This window comes from Mustela erminea, chromosome 17 (genome assembly GCF_009829155.1).
Source record: "Mustela erminea isolate mMusErm1 chromosome 17, mMusErm1.Pri, whole genome shotgun sequence".
Taxonomy (NCBI): Eukaryota; Metazoa; Chordata; class Mammalia; order Carnivora; family Mustelidae; genus Mustela; species Mustela erminea.
Genome location: NC_045630.1, coordinates 1,348,832 through 1,368,740, shown reverse-complemented (window position 1 = coordinate 1,368,740; position 19,909 = coordinate 1,348,832). Strand labels below are relative to the sequence as shown.

General features: G+C 43.4%; 1 protein-coding gene across 4 annotated transcripts in view; it reads left to right on the top strand.

Moving 5' to 3' along the window:
• The window catches only part of NME7 (NME/NM23 family member 7), a 265,751-nt gene that overhangs the window by 211,689 nt on the left and 34,153 nt on the right, over window positions 1-19,909 (top strand). The gene's annotated exons all lie outside the window — the stretch shown is intronic.

Below are 19,909 nucleotides of genomic sequence, written 5' to 3'. Positions count from 1 at the left end.
GAAGTGCAGTTACCTTATAATGTCTTACTAGATCCGTGTGTACGCATACATTACTCCATGCTCACCACGTGGAGCTGCTACCATCTGTCACCAAACGACCTTATCACGGTGTCATTGACTATCGTCCCTGTGCTGTACGTTTCATCTCCGTGACTTATTTTATAGCTGGAGGTTTATACCTCTGAATTCCCCAGTTTTTTGTCCTTTCTCAAACCCACAACCTTCTCGCAACCACCAGTCTGTTGTCTGATTTAAGAGTGTTTGGTTTTTGTTTGTGTGTTTTGTTTTTTTAGATTCCACATGTAAGTGAAATCACGTGGTATTTGTCTTTCTTTGTCTTAGTTCACTAGCATTATGCCTCTGGGTCCGTGCACGTTGTTGCAAGTGCCATGATCTCGTGCTTTTCTGTGGCACTGTAGCAGGTCACTGTTGAAAGATGCTGCCTCTTCTTTCTCCGTTTGTCTATCGATGGACACTTGAGTTCTTTGATATCTATTGCCAGTAATGCTGCAGTAAACACAGGCGCATCTATCTTTTCCATTTACTGTTTTTGTTTCCTTTGGGTAGATGCTCAGTGGAGGAACTACTGGATCATATGGTATTTCTGTTTTTAATTTTTTGAGGAACCTCCATACCGTTTTCCACAGTAGCTGCGCCGATTTGCGTTCCCACCAGCAGCGTGGGAATTTCCCGTTTTCCCACATCCTCGCCAATACCCGTTCTTTCTCGTCTTTTCGACACTCGCCATTCCGACAGGTGTGAGATCTCACTGTGGTTTTGATTTGTATTTCCCTGGTGATCAGTGATGTCGAGCACCTTTTTATGTGTCCGTTGGCCATGTGGATGTCTTCTTTGGAAAAATGTCTCTTCAGGTCCTTTGCCTGTTTTAATCAGATTGTTTGTGGGTTTTTTGCTGTTGACTTGTAGAAGTTGTTTATATATTGTGGGTATGAACCCCTTTATTGGATATATCATAGCAAATGCCTTCTTCCGTTCAGTAGGTTATCTTTTTGTTTTGTTGATGGTTTCGTTGGCTGTGCAGAAGTGTTTTTGTTTTAAGCTTTTATTTATTTATTTGACAGAGAGAGGTCACAAGTAGGCAGAGAGGCCAGCAGAGAGGAGAAAGCAGGCTCCCTGCTGAGCAGAGAGCCCGATGTAGGGCTTGATCCCAGGACCCTAGGACCATGACCTGAGCCGAAGGCAGAGGCTTCAACCCACTGAGCCACCCAGGCGCCCTTGTGTAGAAGTGTTTTATTTTGATATAATCCCAGTAGTTTACTTTTGCATTTGTTTCCCTTGCCTGAGGAGACATATCTATTAAAAAACAAATGTTGCTATGTCCAGTGTCAGCAAAATCACTGCCTCTGTTCTTTTCTAGGATTTTTATGGTTTCACATCTCACACGTAGTCTAATCCATTTGAGTTTATTTTTCTTTTTTTTTTTTTAATTTTATTTATTTATTTGACAGAGACAGAGATCACAAGTAGGCAGAGAGGCAGGCAGAGAGAGAGGAGGAAGCAGGCTCCCCGCTGAGCAGAGAGCCCGATGTGGGGCTCGATCCCAGGACCCTGGGATCATGACCTGCGCTGAAGGCAGAGGCTTTACCCACTGAGCCACCCAGGCGCACCCCATTTGAGTTTATTTTTCTTTGTGTTGGAAGAAGGTGGCCCAGTTTTGCAAATAGCTGTCCTGTTTTCTAAACCCCGTTTGCTAAAAAGACTGCCTTTTCCCCATTGTTTATTCTTGTCTCTTCCATGATAGATTAATTGAGCACATGAACATGGGTTTATTTCTAGGCTCCCTACCTGTTCTCTTGATCTCTGTGTCTACTTTTGTGCCAGTAGCATACTGCTTTGATTGCTCTGGCTCTTTAGTATACTAGTCTTGAAATCTGTGCTTATGAGAACTCCAGCTTTGACCCTCATTCTCAAAATTGCTTTGGCTATTCAAGGTATTTTGTGTTTCCATACAGATTTTAGGATTACTTGTTTTAATTCTGTGAAGAACGTTGTGGGTATTTTGATAGGGATTGTATTGAATCTGTACATTGCTTTGGGTAGTATGGGTATTTTAATGATATTAATTCTTTCAGTCCATGAACATGGTATATCTTTCTATTTGTTGTGTCATCTTCAGTTTTAATATTTTCAATATTTTATAGTTTTCAGGGTACCAGTCTTTCTCCTCCTTGATTAAGTTTATTCCTAGATATTTTATTATTTTTTGTGCAAATTTAAATGGTATTGTACTCTTCGTTTCTCTTATTCCTATTTTGTTACTAGTTAGAAACCACAGATTCCTATATATTAACTTTCTATCATGTAACTTTACGGAATTCATTTATCAGACCTGATAGTGTTCTGGTAGAGTATTTCAGATTTTCTATGTATAGTAACATGTTATCTGAAAACAGTGAGTGTTACTTCTCTCTTACCAATTGTTTATTTCTTTTTATTGTCTTAATTGCTGCATGTAGGATTTCTAGTACATTGTTGAATAGAAGTGGTGAGAGTGGACCTCCTTAAAAGGAAAAGCTTTAAGTTTTTTACCGTTGAGTAATATTAGCTGTGGGTTTATGTTGAGGCATGTTCCCTTTAAACCCACTTTGTTTAGTTTTTATCATGAATGGATGTTGTATTTTGTGAGATGTTTTTTCTGCACTTAATATATGATCACATGCTTTTTATCATTTCTCTTATGAAAGGGATGTATCACACTGATTTATGAATATTGATCTATCCTTGCATATTGGGAATAAGTCCCACTTGATTGTGGGAAATGATATTTTTAGTGTACTGCTAGATTCAGTGTGCTCATATTTTTCTGAGGATTCTTACACCTATGTTCATCAGGGATATTGGCTCTAATTTTTTTTTTTTTTTTTGCAATGTCTTTATCTGGTTTGGTGTCAGGGTAATTAATGCTGGCCTCATACAATAAATTTGAAATCTTTCTTCCCCCTATTTTTGGAATAGTTTGAGAATAGGTATTAACTCTGCTTTAAATGTTTGCTGGAATTCATCTGTAAGGCCCTGTGGGTCCTGGATTTTGTTGGGCGATTTTTAATTACTGATTTAATTGCTAGTAATTGGTCTGTTCAAAGTTTCTATTTCTTCCTGATTCAGATCTGGAAGATTATATGTTTCTAAGAATGTATCCATTTTTCCTAGGCTGTCCAGTTTGTTGGCAGGTGACTTTTCGTGCTATTCGCTTACGAATGTTTGCATTTCGGTGGTGCCTGTTGTTATTTCTCCTCCTTCATTGCTGATTTTATTTATTTGTGTTTCTTTTTTTCTTGATAGTCTGGCTACCGGTTTGTCGATTTTATTTATCTGTTTAAAGAGCAGCTCTTGGTTTCATCGGTCCTTCCTATTGTCTCGTAGCCTCTATTTCATTTATTCTGCTCTAATCTTTATGATGTGCTTCTTTCAGCTAGCTTTGGGCTTGTTTTCCCTGGCTCCTTTGGTGTGGAGTTATGTTGTTCATATGAGATTTTTATTTTTCTCAACATAGACCTGGATCCCTATAAATCTCCCTCCTAGAATCACTTTTGCTTCATCGAAGGTTTTGAACCCTTGTGTTTATGTTTTCATTTGTCTCCAGGTATTATTTTATTCCTTTTGATTTCTTGGTTAACCCGTTAATTGATTAATAACATGTTGTTCAGCTTCTATGTGTCTGTTCTTTCCGCATCTTTTTCTTGTAATTGATTACTAGTTTCTACTGTTGTGGTTGGAAAAGATGCTTGATATTGTTTCAGTCTTGTATTTGTTGAGACTTATTCTGTGGCCTAACATGTGATCTGTCTTGGGAAATGTGCCATGTGCACTTGAAAAACATGTATATTCTGTTTTTGGGTGGAATGTTCTGTATCTGTGTATAGGTCCCTGTGCTCTAATGTGTTGCTCAAAGCCACTGTTTCCTTGTTATTTTCTGTCTGGGCGATATATCCATTGATGTAAGTGGGATGTTAAAGTTCCCCGCTCTTACTGTATTACTATCAAGTTCTCCCTTTTTGTCTGTTAATGTTTGCTTCGTGTACTTAGGTGCTCGTCTGTTGGCTACATAGATGTTCACATTGTTCCATTCTGTTGTCGGGTCGCTCCCTTTAGAGTTACCTTGTGGGGCTGCTCTCTGTCTCTGCTGTAGTTTCTGGTTCACAGTCTACTTCGACAGAAGTATCGCTTATATCTGATATACGTTGACTCTGGCGGAACTATTGCTTATATACTTTTTGTTTCCATCTACGCCGTATGTTTTCCATCCCTTCACGTTTGGCCTCTGTGTGTGTCTTTAGGTCTGAAATGAGTCTCTTGTGGGCAGCACATTTTTTGGTTCTTTTTTTTTTTTTTTCCCCAATCCCTTCAGTCATTCTCTCTTTCATTTGGAGCAGTGAGTCTATTTCTACTTAAAGCAATTGCTGGTAGCTTTGTACTTACTGCCGTTATATCGTGTTCTGGGTTTTGGTTGTTTCGTTTCTTATTGTTGTTTGCGGTTCTGCTGTTTTTATCTCTCCTTCTTTTGCTCTCTCCCTTGTGGTTTGGTGGCATCCTTTAGTGTTAAGCTTGGATTCCTTTCTTTTTACATTGAGTTCAGACACATCCTGAAAACACTAAATTGTTACCTCCCCTCCCCATTTTATGTATATAATGTTATATTTTACAACCTTTTGTTTTGTGTATCTCTTTCCTAATTTTTATAGATAAAATTGATTTTACTGCTTTTGTGTTTTAACTTTCATATTGGCTTTGTAAGTGGTTGTTAATCTGTAACTTTACTATATGTTTGCTTACCTGTGAAATTTTTTTTCATAATATTCTTACTTCTGGTGATGGCTGTTTGTTTTTACTTAAAGAATTCCTGGGGCTCCTGGGTGGCTCAGTTATTAAGCATCTGCCTTCGGCTCAGGTCATGATCCCAGGGTCCTGGGATCAAGCCCCACACGGGGCTCCCTGCTTGGCAGGAAGCCTGCTTCTCCCTCTCCCACTCGCCCTGCTTGTGTTCCTTCTCTTGCTGTGTCTCTGTCACATAAATAAATAAAACCTTTAAAAAAAGAATTCCTTTAACACTTGTGTAAGTCTGGTTTAGTGTAGATGAACTTTGTAAACTTTTGTTCATCTGGGAAATTTATCTTTCCTATTCTTTTTTTAAAAATTCTTTTAAAGATTTATTTATTATTTTAGAGTGAAAGAGAGAATGCACATGTAGGGGGAGGGGCAGAGGGAGAGAGATTCTCAAGCAGACTCCATGCTGAGCATGGAGCCTGACACAGGTTTCTGTCTTACCACCTTGAGATCATGACCTGAGCCAGAATCAAGAGTCAGACACTTAACTGACTGAGCCACCCAGGTGCCCCTCTCTCCTTCTGTTCTTAATGATCATCTTGCTGGATAGAGTGTTCTTGTTGGTTTTGTTTTGTTTTGTTTTGTTTTGTTTTCCCAATGCTTTGAATATATCACACCACCCTCTGCTGACACGCAAAGTTTCTGCTTAAAATCAGCTGAAAGCCTTATGGGGTTTCCCTTGCAAGTAACTGTTTATTTTTCTCTTGTCACTACTTTTAGCATTTTAATTATTACATGCCTTGGTCTGGTCCTCCTTGGGTTCATCTTGTTAGGGCTCTTTGTGCCTCTTCGACTTGGATGTCTGTTTTCTTCCCCAGAGAAGAGGAGTTTTCAGCTATTACTTCTTCACATAAGTTTTCTGCCCCATTCTCTCTCTCTTCTCCTTCTGGTATCCCTATAATGTGAATTTTATTACACTTAATGATGTCACTGAGTTCCCTTAACCTATTCTCATTTTTTAATATTCTCTCTCTCTCTCTCTTTTTTTTTTTCCTGCTCAACTCAGTTGCTTTCTATCTTCCTGTCTCCCAGATCACTGGTCTGGTCTGCAGTCTCTAATCTGCATTGATTCCTTTTAGTTTATTATTTTTTTAATTTTTTAAATTTATTTTCAATGTAACAGTATTCATTGTTTTTGCACCACACCCAGTGCTCCATGCAATCCGTGTCCTCTCTAATACGCACCGCCTAGTACCCCAACCTCCCACCACCCGCCCCTTCAAAACCCTCATTGTTTTTCAGAGTCCATAGTCTCTCATGGTTCACCTCCCCTTCCAATTTCCCTCAACTCCCTTCTCCTCTCCATCTCCCCTTGTCCTCCATGCTATTTGTTATGCTCCACAAATAAGTGAAACCATATGATAATTGACTCTCTCTGCTTGACTTATTTCACTCAGCAGAATCTCTTCCAGTCCCGTCCATGTTGCTACAAAAGTTGGGTATTCGTCCTTTCTGATGGAGGCATAATACTCCATAGTGTATATGGACCACATCTTCCTTATCCATTCATCCGTTGAAGGGCATCTTGGTTCTTTCCACAGTTTGGCGACCGTGGCCATTGCTGCTATAAACACTGGGGTACAGATGGCCCTTCTTTTCACTACATCTGTATCTTTGGGGTAAATACCCAGGAGTGCAATGGCAGGGTCATAGGGAAGTTCTGTTTTTAATTTCTTGAGGAATCTCCACACTGTTCTCCAAAGAGGCTGCACCAACTTGCATTCCCACCAACAGTGGAAGAGGGTTCCCCTTTCTCCACATCCCCTTCAACACATGTTGTTTCCTGTCTTGCTAATTTTGGCCATTCTAACTGGTGTAAGGTGGTATCTCAATGTGGTTTTAATTTGAATCTCCCTGATGGCTAGTGATGATGAACATTTTTTCATGTGTCTGATAGCCATTTGTATTTCTTCATTGGAGAAGTGTCTGTTCATATCTTCTGCCCATTTTTTGATATGATTGTCTGTTTTGTGTGTGATGAGTTTGAGGAGTTCATTATAGATCCTGGATATCAACCTTTTGCCTGTACTGTCATTTGCAAATATCTTCTCCCATTCCGTGGGTTGCCTCTTTGTTTTCTTGACTGTTTCCTTGGCTGTGCAGAAGCTTTTGATGTTGATGAAGTCCCAAAAGTTCATCTTCGCTTTTGTTTCCTTTGCCTTTGGAGACATATCTTGAAAGAAGTTGCTGTGGCTGATATCGAAGAGATTACTGCCCATGTTCTCCTCTAGGACTCTGATCGATTCCTGTCTCACGTTGAGGTCTTTTACCCATTTTGAGTTTATCTTTGTGTACGGTGTAAGAGAATGGTCGAGTTTCATTCTTCTACATATAGCTGTCCGGTTTTCCCAGCACGATTTATTGAAGAGACTGTCTTTTTTCCACTGTATATTTTTTCCTGTTTTGTCAAAGATTATTTGACCATAGAGTTGAGGGTCCATATCTGGGCTCTCTCCTCTGTTCCACTGGTCTATGTGTCTGTTTTTATGCCAGTACCATGCTGTCTTGGTGATCACAGCTTTGCAGTAAAGCTTGAAATCAGGTAACGTGATGCCCCCCTGTTTTATTTTTGTTTTTCAACATTTCCTTAGAGATTCGGGGTCTCTTCTGGTTCCATATAAATTTTAGGATTATTTGCTCCAGCTCTTTGAAGAATACTGGTGGAATTTTGATCGGAATAGCATTAAAAGTATAGATTGCTCTAGGCAGTATTCTAGTTTATTTTTACTTCCAATTATTCAGTTCCTCAGCTCTGACTGGCTCTTTTTTATATTTCTGTGTCTTTGTTGAAGTTCTTACTGAGTTCATCCACTGCTTTCTCTAGTCCAATGAGTATCTTTATGACCATGACTTTGAATTCTTTTATTGGACATGTTGCCTATCCCTTTCATTTAGCTCTTTTACTGCGATTTTGTTGTGTTCTTTCCTTTGGGATACATTCCTCTGTCTTCTCATTGTGTCTCTTGTTTCTCCATATTAGATAGGTCAGCTATATCTCCTGGTCTTAAAACTAGTGTCGTAGTGTAAAATAGGTCTTATGGTGCCTTCTAGCATAGTGCGTCCTGGTCACCAGAACTAGGTGCTCCAGGGGTGTCTCCCCTGTCGGCTGCATGTGCCCTACTGTTGTGGCTGAGCTGTGACTGCCTTCAGCCCAGCCAGCTGCAATGACCTACTTTGTCTATTGCGGGCATCCTGGCAGGGTTTGGTCCCGGGCTGTTGACAGGCCTGATGCTGCTGTGGTCTCATTGGTGAACTCTGTCTCCATTTAACCTCGCTGCCACAACTGTGGGCACACCAGAGGGCAAGGCTTGCGCTCTGTGTAGCCAACTAAGTCTCTAGTTGGCGGATAGGGCCAGTAGTCAGCCTGGCTATCCACAGTTAGGCTCTCTGCCACATTTCCGGGGGTGCCAAAGGGAAGGGCTCGCTCCCTGTGCAGGCCGCTATGAGGCCTGCTGGAACTGTGAGTGGTGTTCTCTCTGCCCCTCCCCAGGGCAGGAGTTACTTTGCAGGGGCTCTGATCCCTGCCAGGGCAGCCTTTAGGGTATGGCGGGGCAGGAGCTGCTTCGGAGGGCTGCCTGTTGAGGGGGGCGGGTTGGATGGGGTGGATCCGCAGGGGGACATGGAAGCAGGTACACTGTGCGAACAGGGTGGCTGGAGAGTGATCGTGCCGCCTGCCACAAGTGTCCAGCTACCTAGACTGGGGAGCGGAAGAGAAATGGGCCTGCCTGCTCTTTTGTCCCGGGATAAACCTCCTGAAGGCCCCCGCCCCTCTGGCACATGTTCCAGGATTAGTCAGTAACTTCATACACATGCCAGGTGCTTTTCACCTGCTTCTGTGTCGTGTCTTAGGCTGGATTATTTGTCATTCCGGTTCTCTAAGAGGAGGGACTCAGTTTCTCATTGCTCTTCAGCTGTCCCAGAATTCAGCCCACCAAGTTTTAAAATTCTGAATTAAGCCCTGATAATTTTCAGAATTCACAAAGTTAAGCCCCACTGAAAACCAGGCGTTGTAGAGACTCACCTTACCAACACCAGCACCTAGTGCCTGGGTGCGTGGGGAGGGTCTGCTCCGCTCCATGTGTGGGGCGGGTCCACTCGGCTCCGCTCCGCATGTGGGCCTCTCCGCCTCTGTGGCTGGTCTTGTCAGGGCTTTGGTTCCCAGCCTTGTGTCCACCCCTCACCCCCATGGCTTCCTCGTGGCTTCCTCTCTGTGGCTAATGTGGAAGGTCTGTCCTGCCCGTCTTCGGGTCATGTTCAGTTACTTGCATAGGTGTGGCTGTTACCTTGGTACATGGGGGGGCGTGAGGTAAGCCCCAGATCCTCCTTTCCCTGATTGATCCCGCTTTAAGTAGGCATGTGTGAAATCGTTCCTATAGACATTAGTCAATAGATCAGTTTTATTTGGGGAAGATTGCTTAATTAATATGTATGTAAAATCCATATAAAATAACTAGATTCAACATCACTGGATTAAAAAGAATGTTAATGGGATGTTTAAGAATCTCCAGGTATTTTTTCTCAGCTCTGTCTCATACTCCCTGCCTGTTTCCTCGCAGTGGTTCTCGGACTTCAGCAGGGGCAGGATCCCTTAGAGGGCCTTGCAAGCCCACAGATTGCTCTACCCCAGAGTTTCCGGTTCAGTGGATCTAATCTGCGTTTCTGACAACTTCCCAGTGAACACTCACACTACTGGGCCAGAGTACCACACTCGGAGAACCCCTGCCTTAAGCCGAGAGCCACTGCGCACTCACACTATTCGTTGAATTGCTTGTTCTCTTGGCTAATTATTCTCAGATTTAGGATTTCATAGACTCGGAACCTTTCCAAAAACCAAGCAATGAATAGCAGCAACTCCATGCTGGGGATGCATATAAAAATCAACTTCTAAAAAAGTTGCCAAATGCGAACATTAAAAAAAATTGTTTCTCATCATCACCATCCTTTTGCTTTGAAATGACATCTAATTTCCAGTGTCATTTAATATAGAATAATGGACTGTCTTTTCAATGGGGTAAACTTGTCTTTACACAAAACTCACTTTGTTTCTCTGCCATGCCAAGGGCATGAGAGTGGAGGCAGTTTGCTACAGGTACACTTGTTTGCATTTTGTGGGTAATTTTAAAGCAATAATAGAACCTGCTAAAACTTTGTGTGATTTTTATTTTCACTATGCACAGCAGTTCCAAACAACGTCAGTGAGAATATATTGTCCTCTCCCCGAGAGGGACCACACTGCCTAGCTCGTGCTTCACCACTGCTTTACTGTCCCTATCTTTCCCACTTTGTCGGAGAATAGTAAAACGTCACTCTGGACCGGGAGCACCAGGGCAATGGTGGGCAGAAGCCTTTGGGCTAAGTTACATGCAACTATGGAGTCTTTGCATTCTTTTTTTTTTTTTTTTTTAATTTTTTATGTATTTATCAGAGAGAGAGAGAGGGGGAGAGAGCGAGCACAGGCAGACAGAATGGCAGGCAGAGGGAGAAGCAGGCTCCCCGCTGAGCAAGGAGCCCGATGTGGGACTCGATCCCAGGACGCTGGGATCATGACCTGAGCCGAAGGCAGATGCTTAACCAACTGAGCCACCCAGGCGTCCCTAGTCTTTGCATTCTTAATTACGGAAACCTAATACGGAAAACACCATCATGTTTCTTGGGTCAAAGAGAAATATAAACTGTCTGAGACTTCCTTAGTTTTGAGAGATGACTTTGTCCCTATTAGAGAAAATTGTACAAATTTTAAAAAACACACAATTCAGAGAATAAAGATTCTTTTCTAATTATGTGGAGAAGTAGAATCTACTACTTATAGCACTGAGGCTCAAAGGTGATACATTGTTATGAATGTAAATAACTCTTTATTTAACTATGAGTAATGACAAATAAAGGTAGAATATTCTAATTCCAAATAGGAAGCCAGAGATTTTTCTGTAACATTGGGTTCAATATAACATGAAGAGTTTAAAATCATTTTTGTCTCTTTAATCTTATGACCGATTTTTAAGTTATTGAAATATACATGTATACATTTTATTTCTGTTTCATTCATTTGCTAATAAGAAGGCACAGCCATTTGCTAGGTGTTGTTTTGAGGACACAGGTGTTACATAGTCCCAGCCTTTGAGGAATTGAATGTTTAGCTGAGAAAACAAGATAAATTTGTGTTTAAAGTCGAACTGTAATAGAAATCCAACACTAGCATCAGAGAATGTTGCAGGGGCGCCTGGGTGGCTCAGTGGGTTAAGCCTCTGCCTTCAGCTCAGGTCATGATCTCAGGGTCCTGGGATCGAGCCCCGCATCGGGCTCTCTGCTCAGCAGGGAGCCTGCTTCCCCCCCTCTCTCTGCCTGCCTCTCTGCCTACTTGTGATCTCTGTCTGTCAAATAAATTGAAAAAGAGAGAGAATGTTGTGGGACAGTGCGTGTATAATGACGTGTCAGAAACACTTAGCGGACAATAGTATGGCTGGGTCAAGGGATGAGAGGAATCTCACTAATGAAATGGCATTTCTTGACAAGGGCCTTGAAGGATAAGGTACATTTTTATATACAGAGAGGAACAGAAAATGGCAGGCTAGTTTTGGGAGAACATCTCCCAGTTGCCCAAATCTAGTTAAAGTGGAGAGTTCCTTTAGTACTCTATGGGAGATAAATTTGGAAATGTAAATTAATGTAAATTAGGTCTGGATTATGAAAGCATCTGAAGCCTTCTTTTTGATGATAATATTGAGCATTAGATTAATGATGATAAAAATAGTAAGTGCAGGGGCATCTGGGTGGCTCAGTTGGTTAAGCATCTGCCTTTGGCTCAGGTCATGATCCAGGGTCCTAGGATCGAGTCCTGCATCAGGTTCCCTGCTCGGCAGAAAGCCTGCTTCTCCCTCTCCCACTCCCTCTGCCTGTGTTCTCTTTCCCACTGTGTCTCTTTCCCTGTCAAATAAATAAATAAAATCTTAAAAAAAAAATAGTGACTGCAGTTTACTAAGCAGTATATAGCAGGCACTGTCCTAAGTGGTTTACCTCCACGGTCCACAAACCCTGCGGGGTAGCTCCTATTATCCCCACTGTACACTTAAGGCAGCACTTAATTTTCCTGAAATAGTCTCCTGAGATGACTTGGCCGGCATCACAGCACAAATAAGGGACAGAAAGCTGAAATTCAACCTAAGTCTACGTCCCAAGTCCTACTTCTATCAAGCAAACCAGGCTCGGGATGGCAAACAGGTTTCAAGTGACAGTTCTTGATTTGCTGATAAGACTCTAAGACCACAACTAAACAGCTAAAAATATGCCGTGATGGGATACTAACGTCTGCTGAAAATGAGGAGGGGAGTTGGTTGGCGTTTGTGGCATACAGTGGCTCCGTAAGCTCTGGAAGCCGTTGAAGTTTTCTGAGTAGGTCAGTGATCCAGTAAAGTGACTTTCCAGAACGTTAACCGGGCAGCAGAGTTGAAGCCAGCAGACAGTGGGACTAGTGGAGGCGCGTGCTCCAGTCCTGCAATGAGAAGTCTTAAGGACCTAGTGGCCTGAAATATTTAGGAACATTCTTTTGCTTTAAGAAATCCATTTCTGCTAGAGAAAGTACAGTTCTTGAAACGTGATCCTTCTCCCCTGCGAACCTGCACTCGGCACGAACGGCGACCTTGCATGCTTTGTTCATTGCTTAATTCCCCAGTCCTCAGTGCTAAATACGTTTTCCTTAAATAAATATAGTAAAAGTAGGGATTACGATAATAATTAGCACTTATTTTGTGCCAGACGCTGGGCTCGGTGTTCTCAGTAGAGCAAGGACCTCCGGAGCCAGGCAGTCTGGGTTTGAATTCCAGTTTCGCTGGGTCCCGGCTGTTTCAGCAGGTACCTTAAACTGCTGTGCCTCAGTTCTCTCGTCTGTGAGGTGGGGATGACAGTTCTTATTTCCGAGGGTCGTTCCAAGAAATGCATGGGTTGGCGCAGGCATACGATGGAGATACTGCGAGTTCGGTTCTGGACCCCCACCATAAAGCAAGTCAGATGAACATTTTGGTTTTCTGGTGCACATAAAGTTATGTTTACACTGTATTCTGGAGTCTGTCAGGTGTGCAACAGCCTTATGTCTAAAAATGCGCATGCCTGGATTTTAAAGTACTTAGTTGTTAACGGTCCACGGGTCTTCCAGCGGGTCGTGCTCTTCTCCTGGAGGGGGTTCTGGCCTCCATGTGGAGGGCTGCTGACTGGTCTGGGTGATGGTTACTGAAGGTTGAGGTCGATTTGGTAACTTCTTAAAATAGGACAATGAAGTTTGCCACATTACTGGACTCTTTTTTTCATGAATGAGTTCTCTGAGGCATGTGATACCATTTGATGCCATTTCATCCGCAGAAGAAGTTCTTCAGAATTGGAGTCTGTCTTCTCAAACCCTGCCTAGGCTTGGTCAGCTCAATTTAGATAATATTCTCTGTCCTTCCTTTCAACAACCTTCTCAGCATCTTCACCAGGAGTAGAGTCCAACTCAAACGCTTTCTTGGCTCATCCACAAGAAGCAACTCCTCATCCATTCAAGTTTGACCCTGAGACGGCGGCAGTCCTGTCTCATCTCCAGGCTGCACGTCCCCGCTGGTTCTGTGGCTGTGTCCACCCCATCCGCCGTTACTTCCTCCGCTGAAGTCTTGAATCCCTCAAAGTCATCCATGCGGGTTGAGATCAACTTCTCCCAAACTCCTGTTAATGTTGCTGTTTCGACCTCTTCCCACAGATTCCGAGTGTTCTCAGTGGCATCTGGAATGGCGAATCCTTTCTGGAGGTTTTTCAGTTAACTTTGCCCAGATCCATCCTATCTGTGGCAGCCACAGCCTTGTGCCATGTATTTCCTCATAAGAGTTGAAAGTCGAAATGACTGCCTTATCCGGGGGCTGCAGCCGGGTTGGCGGGCATGAGAACGGCACTGACCTTGCTGTCCGTCTCCGTCAGAGCTCTTGGCTGACTGGTGCATTGTCACTGAGCACTAATGTTTTGAAAGGAATCTTTTTTTTTTTTTTTTCCCCCTGAACAGTAGGTCTTAACGGGCTTAAAACATCGGCAAACTGTGCTGTGAGCAGCTGTGTGGCCGTCCAGGCTCTGCTCCATTCTGAGGGCACAGGTTGAGTAGATCTGGCACAATTCTTAGGGGTCCTATGATTTGGGGACAGTAAATGAACATTGGCTTCAACTTCAAGTCACCAGTGCCGTTAGCCCCTAATAAGAGAGTCGGTGTGTCCTTTGAAGCCTTGATTATCGACTTCTGTCTGTGAAAGTCCTAGATGGCATCTTCCAATAAAAGGCTGTTTCATTTACACTGGAGATGGGTCCTTTAGCGTAACGACCTTCAGTACTTACCACAGCTGCATCACTAGAGGCCGAGTCGTGGTTCTGCCTCCCGGCTCTCTGCTTGCCCTGGCTCTGCATATCAGGGAGACGGCTCTTCCTTGAACCACATGAAGCAACCTCTGCCGATGTCAGACATTTTTTTTTGTTTGTCTGCTTGTTTTTTACAGTTTCCTCCCCTCTCTGAGCCTTCGTTGAATTGAGGGGAGTTAGGGTCGTGCTCTGGATGAGGCTTTGTCTTAAGGGAATACTGTGGCTGTTTGATCTTCTGTCCAGATCACTAAAAGCTGCTCTATATCAGCAGTGAGGCGGTCTCAGAGTCTTTCATCCATCATCTGAGAATCCTCTTCCTTTTTTTTTTTTTTAAAGATTTTATTTATTTATTTGTCAGAGAGAGAGGAGCGAGAGCGAGCACAGGAGACAGAGTGACAGGCGGAGGCAGAGGGAGAAGCAAGCTCCCTGCCAAGCAAGGAGCCCGATGTGGGACTCGATCCCAGGACGCTGGGATCATGACCTGAGCTGAAGGCAGCTGCTTAACCCACTGAGCCACCCAGGCGTCCCTGAGAATCCTCTTTCTTATCCGTTCACGTGTTCACTGGGGTAGCACTTCTCATTTCTTTCAAGAACTTTTCCTTTGTGTTCCCAACTTGGCTACCTGTTTGGCACAAGAGGCTGTTTGTGGCCTGTCTTAGTCTTGGACATACCTTCCTCACTGAGCTTAATCAGTCCTGCCTTTTGATTTAAAGTGAGAGCTGTGACTCTTCTATTTACTTGAACAGCTCGAGACTACTGTAGGGTTATTAACGGGCTTTAGTTCAGTATTGTTGTGTCTCATGGAGTGGGAAGCTCCAAGGAGAGGGACAGACAGGGGAACAGCCAGTTAGCACAGACATTTATTCAGTTTCCTGTCTGATACGGGCGTGGCTTATGGGGTCCCAGAACAATTACAGTAGCAACGTCAAAGATCGCTTATGGTACATCACCATAATAAATATTATAGCAACGGAGAAGCTGAAATATTGAGAGAATGTATCAAAACGTTGACACAGAGACACAAAGTGAGCAAATGCTGTTGGAAAAATGGCTTTGGTAGACTTGTTTGATACAGCGGTGCCGGAAACCTCCAGGTTGTGAAAATACCCAGGACCTGCACAGCACGATAGAGCAAAGCCCAGTAAAGCGAGGTGTGCCTGTACGTGCAAATTGGTAAGAACAGGAAAAGCTCAACAAATATTATTGGTTATTACATTTCTCGTTATTATCGTAATATTTACCATTACTTCATTTGGGAAGATAAATACATCAGGGTCAGAGCGAAGCTAACCCTTACGGTACGCCCATTGTCAGGCCTGTTGCCCTCTTTCACAAACGGTATCTCAGTGATGATGAAACTCCAAGTATAATCTCACTGTCAGAAACGACTTCATTCTATTTTTACCAAATACAAAATTCCTAGAGATCGGGTTTCAAATAACGTGATTTTAAAAATAAAGGGAGCTTTCCCTCTCTTTGTGTAGATCCTTGTGACTGAACATCGGATTACATTCCTTTGCAAGAAGTCCAGAGGCCTGGTGCTAGCCCCAGCGTGGTAGTGGGGAACCGGGGTTTTCACTGGCCTGCCCCCGTTTCATTATATGAGCGCGAGTGTCTGCCGCTGGCAGTAATATGAACCTCATGGGTGGTTCCTGCTTCAACTGAAGTTGGAGAAGCAAAGCCAGATGAGCCCACGGGAAGGGGTCACGTGTGCAACTTGTCTAGACAAGCAAGACTTCCCTTTGACAAGTACTAAAACCAAAACTTTCTTCTAGCCACACTGAATTATGGCTGGTTCTACCCTTTAGCCTTCATGCTGATGATCTTCAGTAATGCTGATGTATTAATTCAAGCGGGGGGGACGGTCAGGTCTTGACTGTTTACCAAAACAGAAAAATGAGCAGGTTAACAGGTGGCCTTGAAATCCAGAGAGACACCAGCCACCATCTCTCCCAAACTCAGCCCCTTCACCAAGTGACGTCTTACTTTTTTGGTGATAAGTTTCCAAGTAGATTGCTCTTTTGCTCTTAAATTCCTTTTTCTTAGCCGTCTCCGTAGAGACAACAAAATGTTTGTTGTGGGCTTAAAATAAATATTTTATGGTTGAATGAAGGTGATTCAGAACCACAGAGGAGGGACCCAAAGTCACAAACTAGAAGGAAGTTAGAAGACGTGACTCCTCCCAGAACTATATAACCTAGATTTGATAAGATTATATTTTAACCCCTGTCTAATCCTCGAGCAATAGATGGAAATGTGTAACCTAGGGGCGCCTGGATGTCTCAGGCAGTTAAGCGTCTGCCTTCAGCTCGGGTTATGATCTCAGGGTCCTGGGATCGAGTCTCAAGTTGGGCTCCTGCTCAATAGGGAGCCTGCTTCTCTCTGTCTTTCTCCCTCTGCCTCTCCCCCTGCTCATTCTCTCTCTCTCTCAAATAAATAAAACATTTTATTATGTTTTTATTATTACTTTTATTATAAATATAATATATTATATATTATTATTTATTATATTATTTTATTATGTGTAAACTAAAAAGTAACCTCTCTGAGTTATATGTTATTTAAAACTAACGAGTAGGCTCACCAGCACTCTTATTTCTAAGAATCCCAGACTTGAAAGAACTTTCAGAGGATCACTGGCATAGGATCCACTCTGCACACAGACATCCTATGAAAGGAAAGGGGTACCATGTTCAGCACACGTTGATCCTGACGTCAAGTGCGGGAGGCAGACGGCCCTGCCAAATCCGTGAGACCTGTGTCCCTCCCCCGCACGCCCGCTAACACACTCCCATGACTCCCTGCCCGGGCCGCCGGCTCGCTTCCTTGCCCTGGCGCTGAGGGGGCGCGGCCGCGGCGTAACCACCCACTCATTGTCCTTTGCTCTCTGAAGTCTGACCCTGAACTCTTGTCTTTGGTCTGCGCACGGCTTCATTTTTTCTAGCCAGTGACTAAGCACGATCTGGGTTAATAAATAACTTTCAGGTGACCGTTTAAAAGCCCTTAGAGAGGACATAGAAAGGACCTATAACCTCAAATTCATCCTCTTTTTCATTCATAAAATATTATTGCTACTCTCACTTTGGTTTCAGAGTAAAAGTTGCCAAACTAGATGTTTTTGGCCCATTAGACAGTTAGAGACATTTCTAGGGCATTGGGGGGTGGGCAGGGGGATTGGGTTTTAGTCATTCTTGGTTTTTGTTTTTGCTTTTTGTTTTTTTGTGAGATACACTTTTATTTCTGCCCCATCTTCCAGGTCTCCATCTAAACCTACAAAAATGAGTCATATTCCTTGTGTTTAAGTATTTTCCCTTCTTGTACGCTAAAATTCCCGATTCCAGTGTGTGGAGTGTGTTCATAGCCTCCCTTCTGTGCGCTGCATTCTCTTCAAGGATTTCATTTGAGTACAGCTCACACACCGTGCTACGACGCAGGATTCAGTCTCTGTAGATGTGCTGTGCCCACCACGAGTGTGCCCACCGTCTCTCACACACATCAGCATTACAGCGCCACCGGCTGCACTCCCTGCGCTGGGCGTTTACCCCTCGACTTGCTCACTCCGTAACTGCGAGTCTGCACCGCACCCCCCCACCAGCAACCGATTTCGCCCATCGCCACATGGTGTTCTCTGACAGCTGTCCGTCCGTTCCCTGTGTGCATGGGTCTGATTCTGCTTTTTGTTTGTTTATTCGTTTGCTGTTTCAGATCCCGCATATGAGTAAAATCATAAGGTATTTGTCTTTCTCAGGCTGACTTGTTTCACTCAGCTTCATGCCCTCTAGGCCCACCCGTGTTGTCGGGAAAGGCACGATTTCCTCCTTTGTCGCTGTGTAATATTCGTCTCTGTGTCATACACAGATACACCTCACGACTCCCTTATCCATTCGTCCACCGGTGGACACTTGGGCTGCTTCCATGCCCTCCCGACTGTTGGGAATAATGCTGCAGTAAACTCAGGCGCGTCTGTCTTTTTACTGTTTTTGTTTCCTTCGGGTAGATGCCCAGTGGAGGAATTACTGGATCATATGGTATTTCTGTTTTTAATTTTTTGAGGACCCTCCATACCGTTTTCCACAGTAGCTGCGCCGATTTGCGTTCCCACCAGCAGCGTGGGAATTTCCCGTTTTCCCACATCCTCGCCAATACCCGTTCTTTCTCGTCTTTTCGACACTCGCCATTCCGACAGGTGTGAGATCTCACTGTGGTTTTGATTTGTATTTCCCTGGTGATCAGTGATGTCGAGCACCTTTTCATGTGTCCGTTGGCCATGTGGATGTCTTCTTTGGAAAAATGTCTCTTCAGGTCCTCTGCCTGTTTTAATCAGATTGTTTGTGGGTTTTTTGCTGTTGACTTGTAGAAGTTGTTTATATATTGTGGGTATGAACCCCTTTATTGGATATATCATAGCAAATGCCTTCTTCCGTTCAGTAGGTTATCTTTTTGTTTGGTTTTGTTTGCTGTGCAAAAGTGTTTTTATTTTAAGATTTTATTTATTTATTTGACAGAGAGAGGTCACAAGTAGGCAGAGAGGCAGGCAGAGAGGAGAAAGCGGGCCCCCTGCTGAGCAGAGAGCCCGATGCGGGGCTCGATCCCAGGATCCCGGGATCATGACCTGAGCCGAAGGCAGAGGCTTCAACCCACTGAGCCACCCAGGCTCTGTGCAGAAGTGTTTTATTTTGATACAATCCCAGTAGTTTACTTTTGCATTTGTTTCCCTTGCCTGAGGAGACATATCTAGGAAAACTTTTTTCTACAGCCAGTGTCAGAGAAATTACTGCCTGTGTTCGTTTCTAGGATGTTTATGGTTCCAGGCTTCACATGTAGGTCATTAGTCCACTCTGGAGTTTGTGTGTGTGTAGGATACAAGACAGTGGTCCAGCTTCATTCTTACGCACGTAGCTGTCCGGCTTCTAGACTCAGTTTATGGAGCAGACGGTTTTGCCCTGTTGTATGTTCTTGTCTTGTTTGTCATAAGTTAATTGACCGTATAAGTGTGGGTTTATTCCTGGGCTCTCTCACTGTTCTGTTCTCTTCTGTTGATCTGTGTGCTGATCTTTGTGCCAGTGTCCGTCATGTCTGTGGCGACGCGTCTGTGCAACGTATTTGTGTTCACTTCTTCATGGCTTCCGCTTATTAATTTTTTATTTTCATGTTTTGTATGGTAGCCACACTAATTAGCTTTGGAGGGTGATCGCTATGTGCCAACCTTTGTTTAAGTGTGTGTTCCCTGCAGGAACTTACATAACTCTCGACGAAGTAAATATTGTCACCCCACTTACAGACAGGCAGGTAAAGAACAGAAGCGTTAAGCAACTTTCCTGAAGTCCTACATCTGGAACGTGGCCAGACGGAGATCAAATCCAGGCAGCCAGATCCAGAATTTGCACGTTCCAACCTTGTCCTCTTTATGTTGCCATGTGAAACCTAATGAGCATTACTTCTCTACTGGTGACAGAGTGGTGAGTGAGAGCAGGAGACCAGACTCGGCGGAAGACACACCAGAGTCCTGAGCTGGAATATGTGGCCTCCCTCAAAAATAATTAGTATGGTTGGATACTTAGTCATATTTTATCCTTATTAACTTCTATTTTTAATCATGAACCTTTCCCCCTCAGGACCTCAGTTTTACACGAAAAATATAAAATTATTTATTTCTCAGGAATCTCAATTAGCAGGCTCCTATATTGCCTGCAGAACT